Source organism: Cydia fagiglandana, chromosome 22 (genome assembly GCF_963556715.1).
Source record: "Cydia fagiglandana chromosome 22, ilCydFagi1.1, whole genome shotgun sequence".
NCBI classification, from domain to species: domain Eukaryota; kingdom Metazoa; phylum Arthropoda; class Insecta; order Lepidoptera; family Tortricidae; genus Cydia; species Cydia fagiglandana.
Genome location: NC_085953.1, coordinates 12,027,753 through 12,039,819, shown reverse-complemented (window position 1 = coordinate 12,039,819; position 12,067 = coordinate 12,027,753). Strand labels below are relative to the sequence as shown.

The following is a 12,067-nucleotide window of genomic DNA, read 5'->3' as shown; positions in this document are numbered from 1 at the left end:
TTACGCTGTGAGGAGAATTAGACAATTGACTAATGTTGAGACAGCTCGCCTTGTTTATTATAGTTATTTTCATAGTGTAATGTCATATGGTATTCTGGTTTGGGGCAAAGCAGCTGACATACAGACTATATTTGTCTTACAAAAGAGAGCCATTCGTTCTATATATAATTTAAGGGTGCGTGAATCATTAAGAGAACTTTTTAAAGAAATTAATATTTTAACTGTAGCTTCCCAATACATATATGATAGTATTATTTATGTTGTTAAGAATCTAGACTCCTTCACTAAGAATTCTGATGTCCATAACTATAATACTAGAAATAAAAATAAGCTTGCTATCAGAAAGTTTCGTGTTCGTAAAGTACAGAAGTCATTCGTTGGGCAATGCATTCATTTTTATAACAAGTTACCTGAGGATGCTTTAAGATTACCCTTTCCAGCTCTTAAGAATTACTTAAAAAAGTCATTGATGTTGAAGGCTTATTACAGAGTCGAGGACTACTTGACAGACAAACATGCATGGTCCAAACCAGAAACTGTAATAACGACAAGTAGCAATTAAAAATATTGTATTATGTGTAGAGTTAAAGGTGACTCAGCTCAGGTAAGAAAGCACATCAAATTGTATGAAAGCATCTCATAACAATCAGTCAGATTCATATAATATGTATTCTCATTTCTTTTATTGATTTTAATTTCTTTTCCTTTTGTAAGATTTGATATGTTTTCTGAAAGAGCTACGTATTTGTGATTTCATGTACATATATGTTTATTTTTTATATCAAATTCTATAAAGTTATGTACTCACTGAGTATAGTTGCATGAATTCTATAGTAATTTAAATTGTATTTTTCTTAATTACTCGTAATGCATGTTAATTATAAGATGTAATAATGTTTTGAAAAGATGTGTCCCGCCGAGTTTGTTGCCGGTCCCATATTGGGATACCCTCCTCCAATTGAGGGGGGATTTAAATCTTCTCGGGGCAGAGGTGTACGGTTGGAGCCGGTAAAGGTTTATTTGACGTTCATAAGCGCATTGTAATATGCCTACTTGAATAAACTATTTTTTATCTTTTATCTTTATCTTATCTAACGCAGAAGTAAGCTTGTGGTTCCAAATCCGGAACTTTTAGCGGTAATAATTTGAAGTAAATTATATGTATTGACCATGCCACATTAGATAATTCAATAATTATTAACAATTAAAGAGCCTGATAAAAACTGCACGCTTGCTTCTGTGGAGTTCTTTCTAATGCTAAAAAAACGAACTATAAATCGGGCCCGTGCCTCTACTTGCGACTTCCCTAAACGGTAACTTATCGAATCCACAGCGACTTGAAAACGTTAACTTTAACTAGTTAGTGATTCCGCCTAGTTACGCCGATTATTCGAATCCACTCGGCATTCGCTATCCTATCAAATTAAGGATAATCCGGAATTTCGGAAGCCCCACCGGACCGGACCGTTTATTTGGAACGTTAACAAATAAATTAAGAGGAAAGATGAAAGAAATTTCGATTACATTTCCTCTATAAATAGGTATTTTGAAGAAGTACTCTCCTTCAATTTTACCTCTATATCGATCTTGACTTCTCGGACACAAAAAAAGCTTCTAAAAATACGAAAACGCCGCAGGAAAAGATCCAAAACAAGATGGTCCAACGATTTGGTTAAGGAAGCCACCAGCGCAGAGGCCCTCTAAGCCAAAGTTGATGTTATGTAATACATCAGTTAGAACCTATTCACGGGTACAAATAGATACCCGTAAATCGGTCTCAGCTGGCGTAGGGGCTATTACAAATATACTGCCGTATTCGAACTTCAAGATATTCACAAGAGATGGCACGTACTAGATCCATTCTAGATACGTTTTTAGTTTATATATCAACTAGTTCTCTTTTGCAGCGCAATTCGGGCAACCAATGTCACTTGTACGTTAGATAGAGTAAGATATCTATTAGATGTGAATTGGATCTCTAAGTCATATCCTGTGGAAATCGTTCAAGAGTATCTCCAGAATCGTGCAAATGTCAAATTTGACAGGTTAGATCTTAAACATATCGTTATCGTATCTTGGTGATGTCTAAAAGATATCTAATAGATGTTTATTTCAAAATCCGAATTGGGCCCATAGTGGAGAAGAGTGCCGGTTATGGTGTTGAAGTTTGGCTGGTCATAAGATTGGGCTATTACTGAGACACTACACTACCTACCTACCATAACAATGTTTATACACATTTATCATGCATTTTCTAAAAACACTACCATAATATTCAGAAAGCGTCCCTAGCTTACTTAAAAGCAGCTGAAATATTAAAATAAATAAAATATTCCACGTAAAAACATACGTAAACTGAACACGAGAAGAGCCAACAAACTAAGCCGCAGAGATTTAAAAAGAAAACTGTGGAGTCTCAGTAGCCATTAAAGTTGTCAACGTGATGAAGTAATCTCGGACATTTTTCAAAACCCTACGTCTGCGCCATTTGCAAAATGAGAACGCGAGGAACTTGCCAAGCTGCACTGGCGGGTAAATAAAACTGGGGCGCTTTTACTTTAATGTATTTGATGTCGATAAAGGGGCCCACTGATTAACAGTCCGCCGGACGGTATCGAGCTGTCAGTTAGAACAAAATTTTGACAGTTCCGAACAACTGACAGGCCGATACCGTCCGGCGGACTGTTAATCAGTGGGCCCCTTTAGTAGGTATTAATTGTAACTTGTGCAACAAGTATGAACTAAACTATTTTTAAATTTAAGGAAAAATGTAAAAAAGGCGTGTAAAAAAGGAAAAAATTCGTACGCTTCTGGTAAGCTTCGGTATCTAGCTCGTTTAAAACTGTATTTATTTGAACTACGTTCCGTTAAAATTGTATGAATATTGTGTTACAAATTATAATAATATATACAGATAAAAAATCCACCCCTAATTGATTCTAAGACCTCACTTCGCTAGGTCAAAAATTCCAAGTTATAATAACTTAAAAAAGTCACTTTTTCCATTGCGTCAGTTTACTTTACTTACCGCTATGCGAAACAAGCTAAATATTGAAAGTGAATGGAAATCAACCTTCTGTTGTCTTGGATTACTGCCAGCAATAACTGAAACATACCTGAAAATAAAGAAAAATAACTCGTTAGTGATGTCTTGCAAGTAAAGTTTATAACGGCTGTGAAAGTACAACAAAAATATGTTGTCAAATTTATTTGATTTTTAAGGGTTGCCAAAACAAAAAATACAAGCGTTCAGGCTACGTTAACTGCTAAAAATCATTAGATCAGCAAGCATGCTTAGTGGGGACTAAGCATGCTTGCTGAATCAATAAAAACAGCAATAATTACAGAACCCTTTTCATTGCCCTCAAGTGTATATAACCCTCATACGACTAGCGGGGCCTGTCCCACTTTGATTTGTGGAGTCGGGACAATCGCTTTTAGCTCCGGTTTTTGTTTGTAAGTGGGACCTGTTGCGTGCGGGTGTTATGTGGCTTATTGTGATGGCTCCTCTACACGATGGGCCAACGCCGGCCACCCCAAGGGACGCAGCCATGCGGTAGAATGAGATAGCAATATCCCTCTAACGCATAAATGCATAATCGCGTGAAGTTTGGCCCAGTGGTACACATTGTCAAGTTTTATGCCTCGGCCATGCTCGCTTCGTGACAATCGCGACCGGCGAAACTCCTGACTTCGGCCAAACTCGGCTCCGCTCGCCTCAGCATTGCTCCGAGCAATTATTAGGGTTGGCACAACTTGACGTCCCATTGCACGACCACAGATAAGATAATGGCTTGAATTTTGACAACCCTAAATTGCCGAAAGGGATGGTGTATATGTATAAGAAAGGGACAGCATGATTCGACACTCAACCGCTATCAAACTTCGGTTCTATATGAAGTTTCCTTTCTGTACGGTAACTATTATTTATTCTGTGCCGATTTCCGAGCCATACCCGGGAGCCCGCTCGGCGAATTCTGTGTTCGTAGTCGCTTTCCTCCACAAAGCGGGAAAACGCCGAGATCGGCTACGAGCGTAGTGCTACGAAAACGTTGGCAGTGAATGTGTTAAGAGGTTGGTTTTTATTATTTGTCAGTGCTGTAATTTCATTACATCATTACAAATATCAACAGCTCTTGTGAACTCTAAACTAAAGTTTGACAAGTTTTTACGTCAACATAATCTACATTAAACAAAAAACCAAGCCCATTTCACTAAAAACTCATTAAAAACTATAACACGAAGTTGTAAAACGACATTGTCGCCGAAATACAGGGTGTAGCGAAATACAGGGTGTAGCCAAATTGCAAGTTTTAATTAGTCGTCCAAGCGGCCGTAACACTTTATCATTGTAGCTTTAGACTTTAGAGGCTGTAAAGGACTGTGATGGTAAGGTGCTTTCGGGTTATTCCAATAGGCTTTTCATCATACTTTCTTGCCAAAGGTGTTATTATAGGTACGTAACGATGTAATACGTGCCTATGTCAAAAATTGGGCCATATTTACTGTAAAACGTTGTTACAATACACGTGCGAAAAGGTAATTCGCAAATCGTTTCGATTTAACACACTCCCTTCGGTCGTGTTTCAAGTTATCGCCAATCGTTGCGAATTTCCTACTTTTCGCAATGTATCGTAATGTACTATTTCATCACACTTGCTCGTAAAAGGTGTTATTATAGCCGACGCGGTCCATAAATCCTGAATTTCGTCCTAGGGTAGTAGGGCTGTATTGTAGGTACGAAATTAAGTAGAAGTTTTATTTTTTTCGTCACAAGTGTAAAGCAGGCCACTGACGAGCCTTCCAAATGGATGCCGTTACAATGGATTCATCCAAATGGACGGCATCCTAATATTAAACATTGATATTCACGGACCGATTTTGGATTGCAGCCACGCTATTTGGACTGTTGGAAGGCTCGTCAGTGGCCATCTTAATGAAAAACAGTGTGTGTGTGCCACGGGCGGTACTGTTAGGATTGCCAGATCGAAAAGCGCTATTATCGGGAAACAATATCAATTTTTCGGTATTTTGGGACTTAAGTCGGTAATAGTACATTGTGTATTAAGGGCGGGAAATAAGAAATTACGAACGAGTGTCAATTTTAAGCCCGACGCGAAGCGAGGGCTTAAAATGTTCACGAGTTCGGAATTTCTTTACCGCCCGTGGCACACACAATGTTTTTCATCACACTTGTAAGGAAAAAAAGGAGAATTAATAAAAACAAACTTCTGTATAAAACACTTTTCCGCCCTAGGGCGAAAATTTCAATTTCCCGCCCGCAAGCCCTACGTGTAAATAAGTGTTTTTCATCACACTTGCTCGGAAAAGATTTTTTCCGCCCTAGGGCGAAAATTTCAATTTCCCGCCCGCAAGCCCTACGTGTAAATACATCTTTTCCGAGCAAGTGTGATGAAATAGTACATTGTGTATTAAGGGCGGGAAATAAGAAATTACGAACGAGTGTCAATTTTAAGCCCGACGCGAAGCGAGGGCTTAAAATGTTCACGAGTTCGGAATTTCTTTACCGCCCGTGGCACACACAATGTTTTTCATCACACTTGTAAGGAAAAAAAGGAGAATTAATAAAAACAAACTTCTGTATAAAACACTTTTCCGCCCTAGGGCGAAAATTTCAATTTCCCGCCCGCAAGCCCTACGTGTAAATAAGTGTTTTTCATCACACTTGCTCGGAAAAGATTTTTTCCGCCCTAGGGCGAAAATTTCAATTTCCCGCCCGCAAGCCCTACGTGTAAATACATCTTTTCCGAGCAAGTGTGATGAAAAAATACATTCAGATTAAAGTAACATCGTCAGCTCGCTCGCTCGACGACAGTTCGGAACTTCAAATTGTTGTTTTATAACGTGTAGCTGTTTTTCGGGACAGTTTACACTTTGTCGGGAATCGGGAACACATGCTAAAAATCGGGAGAATCCCGCCAAATCCGACCATCTGGCAACCCTAGGTACCTACTGTAATTACGAACTGGCCCCTGTTTCACCAACGTGACAGGTGCGACGAATTGTAAAATAACTGTTGCTGACGTCACAGGCATCCATGGGCTAAGGTTACCGCTTACCATCGGGCGGGCCGTATTCCTGTTTGCCACCATCATTGTATTATTAAAAAAAACTTTATGATATCGGAAAAAAACAGATATTTCTCTTGCTAATGTTATGACAATTGTCACAAGAAACACTACAATTGTCACGAAATTCCGACATATAACTCATTACCTGTCAAGAATTACCTACAATTCTTCTAAATCTTTGACAATTGTCAGAAACTTCGCAGGAGAAATATCTGTTTTATTCCGATATAATAAAGTTTTTTTAAATAATACAATGATGGTGGCAAACAGGAATACGGCTCGCCCGATGGTAAGTGGTAACCGTAGCCCATGGATGCCTGTGACGTCAGCAACAGTGATTTTACAATTCGTCGCACCTTTCACCGATGTGAAATTGGGGCCTGAAGTCGAACTGTTGTTACGGCGAGCAACAGATTGCATCGTAAAAGCGGTATACTTAGAAGCGGCAACTTTGTTACATTCAAATAAATTTAACTATTTGTTACGTTCTTTCTTGTTTAACTACCTCTTTGACTCGAAAAGACGAAATAGGACCTCAGTTTTATATAATTTTAGGTAAATATACCCGTCTCGCTAACGGAAGCGGCTCCTAAAACTAGTGCAATAAGGACAGGGCGAAAAAATCTCAAAAATCGAGGTTTCGTACTCGACTGTTTCCTCCTCCAAAACTTAACCAATCCTAACCAAATTTGGAAATCTAAATGATTATGAAAGTATCTGTGTCGGACCGTTTTGCTTTTTTGGCTAAGTGATATCAGTTTTGAATGAATACTGCGCCTCTCATTGCGGTATAGTCAATTAGGCCATTTTGGCCATTTTTGAAGGGCTCTAGCGCCTTAAAAAACAAAAATATCAAAAAAAGCAAAACGGTCCGACACAGATATTGACAATATTAACACGGAGGAAACAGTCGAGTACGTTTGTATGGAGAAATGACCACTCCTGTTGGCTCTTAAGTTTTTGATAAGCAACAACGTGGGAAATCTGTGGTGAAACAACGCAAACTTATTAAGTTTCTAACTGTTCAACAGAATCGTCTCAATGAGGACTAACAAATGAGGAAAAATAATCGCCTGCTTTATATGCCGACACCCAGACAGACACACTACTGAAGACACCCAGACACCAACTACGCAAAATAGCGCATGGGATTAATCACAGGACATAACACACTAAACAAACACCTACATAACATGGGAAAAACAGATAGCAGAGCGTGCATGGAAAAAGAAGAAACAGTAAAACATATCCTCCTACACTGTAAACAGATAGAAGCATACAGGAACCAATACCTAGGGACTCCGTGCACACTGAAGAAGGCAGTTAGCAACCTGAAGACACTGCTAGGTTTCATGGAGGAGCTGGGGTGGCTAGAGTAGTGCAACCTCGTTTTCACGCAAAATAGGCACAATGGTTGTCGATTTGCGGAAAATGCCCAGGATAACTAACTATATGTCGAAAAAATGTCGCAACACAGGAAATAAAATGCGTCTATACGGGACAGCCCATGGAATGCTCCAATGTAGGTATAGGTATTGACAGAGCTTGTTGAAAGTCAGTGTTTTCACGTGAAAATAGCACAAGTCCCGTGGGCAAAGGAGTTACTTACCGCTAGAAGGGAAAAACGTTTCAAACGGGGACATTTCATAGGACATACGCACTAGAAACTCGCTTCATTCGATACGTCACACGTTTAGTAATGAATAATTAAATAAAGCGACAAGCGAAGGACAAGTACGAGTCGGACTCGCCCACCGAGGGTTCCGTATTTTTTAGTATTTGTTGTTATAGCGGCAAAACAAATACATCATCTGTAAAAATTTCAACTGTCTACTCTGTCTAGCTACTTATTCATGAGATACAGCCTGGTGACACAGACGGACAGTAGGGTCCCGTTTTTACCCTTTGGGTACGGAACCCTAAAAACGAGCGGATATTGCCCTCTTATCAGTCCGCCGGGTCAAATTCCTCCGGTCCCTATAACAGGAAACCTCTCGAGTTTCGAAGCGAAAATCTCTTTGATATTTAGCGCATTTTTAAATAAAAGAGCTTTTACCTCCCGGGGTTTTTATGGAGTATTCCTATCGGCGGTTTTTGCCGTGCTCTTTCGGCTTTGAGGGATATCGGATGGACTGTACTAATGAGAGAGGACCATGTTGGTGGCAGTTTTGGAGTCATAATGAGTTTTCAAAATTACTTCTGTAGATACCGCTGGTAAGAGCTTATCAGGGGCGACCAACTGGGAGTCGTCCGGTCGGAAGGTCTAGGTAAAGATGGATCGACGAGGTCCAGAAAGACCTGTGTGGCATGCAAGCGGCTGAATGGCGTCAGATCGCACAGGAAAGGAACGAATGGCGCAATCTAGTGTCGGAGGCCAAGATCCACTTCGGGTCGCTGAGCCAGCGAAGTAAGTAAGTAAGTAAGATACCGCTGGGGAGACAGAGTGGAAGCTGATCTGCGTCAGCTTCAAGCCGATAATTGGCAGGAATCGGCGCAGGATCGGGAAAAGTGGCGTGCTCTCATCTCGGAGGCCCAAGATCCTCTTTGGATCGCTGAGCCATATTAGTAAGTATATTAATATTTAAACTGATTCATGGAATAAAATATTGATGTAAATGGAGTTCATAAGGTCTTATAAAGCGAGACTACTGTTAAGGGGCCCACATATTACCAGTTCGCCGGACGATATCAGCCTGTCAGCTGTTCGAAACTGTCTCCTTTTGCGATTAACTGACTTAGGTATCGTCCGGCGAACTGGTATTCTGTGGGCCCCTTTAGAGAGGTTTGTAAGAGGTTGCTAAATTTCAAGAATGAGAGGGGAGGTAAAGTCCAAGAAAGTGGTCTACCACTTTTCGACTCTATCAATCAGATGATAGACCACCACCACTTTCTTTCACCACTCTCTTCCACTTCTTCTTCCTTTTTCTTTTTTTCTTTTTTTCTTTCTTTTTTTACTTTCTTTCACTACTTTCTTGGCTGACCGTGACCGTACATACATTTTAAGCAACTAAGTGTTAACTCCTAACAGTCTGAACTAAGAAACAGTTACAGGACGATTATAAGTCACCAATGAAGTTACAGTCTAACTTACCCCGAGTCCGGTCCAAGTTAGTCTAACTTAGTCTTGGACGACACCTAGGTTAGGTCCCGAGTTAGAGTTATTAGCTAGTTATTATATTAAGAGGATTACTAACTAGTTAGCCCCCCCCCCCATCTAGCGTCTTTCGAGCGTCGTCGGCGTCTGGTCAGCGCTATGGAAAATGACGTCGCTCGCTGCGCAGTTGCGTCGACGTTGCGTCGGCAGCGGCCATAGAGTTGTAGACGCCGACGCTCGAAAGACGCTAGATGTGGGGGGGGGGCTTAGCGTCTAGTAATGTAGTGCTTTAGCTGAGGTGGAAGTCTAGACAGTTAATAAGGTGCCTTTTCAATATAAGAGCATCAGGTGACTAATTTTCACAGTTAGGCAATTAACGATTGAGTGGCAGAAAATGCCTTGTGATATTAAGTCTCCTTTAATAGTTTCTTTTTATAACTGTACAATCCTTCTCTTCTTTTTCGTTTTGTAAAATATGTAGTAATAACATACCTAAATGTAAAAAATCTACGTCACTAGTTAGTATTTTAGAATCAGTATTTGCATAAAACTGCTGTACAAATTTAAATTAATGCAACATTATTTCACAAAGAAACACGTAACCTAAATACAAATCAAGTTTGTGGCAACCTTAACTTTAAAGGCTCCGTCACACAGGCGCGTTTTGCGGGTGGCGCGTAAGTGGGGCGCGCCGCTTTTACATATAAAACTCTCACGCCCCGCCCGGTAAAGGCGCCTGTGTGACGGAACCTTAAGCGAAATTATGCGCGCTAGGCAACTATAAATTGGTGGTTATTATCCGTAATTGTACAAAGAAATACAACCCGTAAGAGTTTCGATCCGACGAGCGAAACAACTTGCCAACTAGAAACTTTGCAGGCACTAATCTAGGGTTGCCACTGGGGTACAATTGAATATGACATCATTTCCAAAACGATTTTATATTTAGATTACTAAAAAAATATATGTAGTGAAAATTCTAATCATCCAAAAATAAACACGCGTAGTTTAGCATATTTCTCATAAAATATCTTAAGTACCTAAAAGCAGTCGTAGCTCACTCCGCGATTTCGTCGCTTTGCTACAGGTAGGTAAAAGTACATCCGTTCGGCCCCAATTTTGGGGTTTGCCATAAGCCGCGCGTGGCGCTGTCGCCACCTAGCGGCCATATCTTTGCTGATCGTAACAGACGCGTTTTGTTAGGGAGTGAGTCTTCTGTACCTAGTACTATTTTTTATTCTGTGCTAAAAGCTTTGATTTTTTTTGTAGCATATCGTGGTTTTAGAATCCGTGGAGTGATTGTGAGAAAATATTTTTTCTCAAACATGCAATGAAATATTGATGTTATGTTCCTTATAATAGGCTGCGAAGTATGACGTTTCAGGTGCGGCTAGGACAAAAGGTATTTAATGGAATTTCATACAAAACTTGCAGGCCTAGGCCGGCAAAGTCCTCTTTTTTAATTTTCATTTCACAGATATTTGTGACACAGCATCGTGGCATTCATCCATTAAAAAAAAACTAGAGGCAGTATTGGCTTTATGGTTCGTAATGACACTGCCACTACGCCTATAAAAAAAACAAAAAACAATGTTTGCTATAATTTGCAGTTTTATTTGTATAAAATCAACTTGAACTTAATAAATAATACATTATTAACCAAATTTTATAATTTTAAATTATAAATTTAACTACACAAATAAAAACATTTAAAATATTTCATCTAAACGTTAGCGGTAAAAAGTTCTACTCAAACACGCGTAGTTATTTTTTTTAATTGTTATGGAGGTAAAGTTGAAAAAATTTCATTCTGTTTTATTGGATTTATGGTGCGTTGTTGATTTTTTTACTTTAATATGAGTTCCGACGAAATAATGAAATTAATTGTAATCGTAGGTGTTGGAATTGGCAGCGTAAGCAGAACTGATTTTAAATAACTTGCTGCCTCTGCCGCCAAGTCAAAGACGAAGTATGTATGTATATGGTTGCTTATGGCAATTTTATTATTTGAGAAACTAAGAAAAATGGCTTACAGTTTATTAGAAACAGTTTTGTGGCATATTTTAAATGAATGTAACTACAAATTCGTCAACACTGTGGAAATTATACTTATTTACTCCATGCATAAAGCAACGATGTATGTGAAACATGATATCAACATGAAAGGCTATGTAAACTTATGTGACGAAAACGATAGTCAGACGGATACAAGGCGAAAAAATCAAAGATACATGAAAATATACGGGTACCTAGTAAAAATACACGACTCGTGTAAAACATACGCGTGATAATGATATAGGTACGTGTTGGTTATATATATATTTTGGGTGTAGTTTACTTTTAGTTTTTTCTATAAATAAAACTTGGGTTTCGTGGATTTTTTATTTTATTTATTTCATTGCATGTTTGAAAAAAGCACTATACATACCTCGGCGGGAAATGGGGTTGCCCGCGCTCAGACCTATCCGGCCTCGCTTCGCTCGGCCGTCTATATGTCTTCGGCCGGCAACCCCTTTCGTCCCGGCCTCTGTAGTAATGTACTATTATAAAGCTAAAGTCAACAATCAAAATTTCTAAATGTTAGATAGGTAAGGTATCCATATTAGCAATTAAAGAACTGTGCAATGCATCTGATACTACCACGACCATCTGCAAACGCAACGTATGAGAAAAATCAAGTAACTATAAAATAATAAAATGCATCCAACTCCAACAACGGAGCCCATCCGTTTACTGCACTTATCCTGTCGCACAAACCCCAGTGACAACCCTATTGCAACTTGGACACTAGCCAAGGTACCCATTACACAATGGTAGCGATCATTCGTCTCGACCCGTCCACTATAACGGGTCGGCCACGACATTGCGCGACTAGCGACGG

The 12,067-nt window shown here is 39.5% G+C and overlaps 1 protein-coding gene across 2 annotated transcripts in view; it reads right to left on the bottom strand.

The window, feature by feature from the left end:
- Positions 1-12,067, bottom strand: part of LOC134675410 (calsyntenin-1) — a 372,645-nt gene that overhangs the window by 62,739 nt on the left and 297,839 nt on the right. The window lies entirely within an intron of this gene.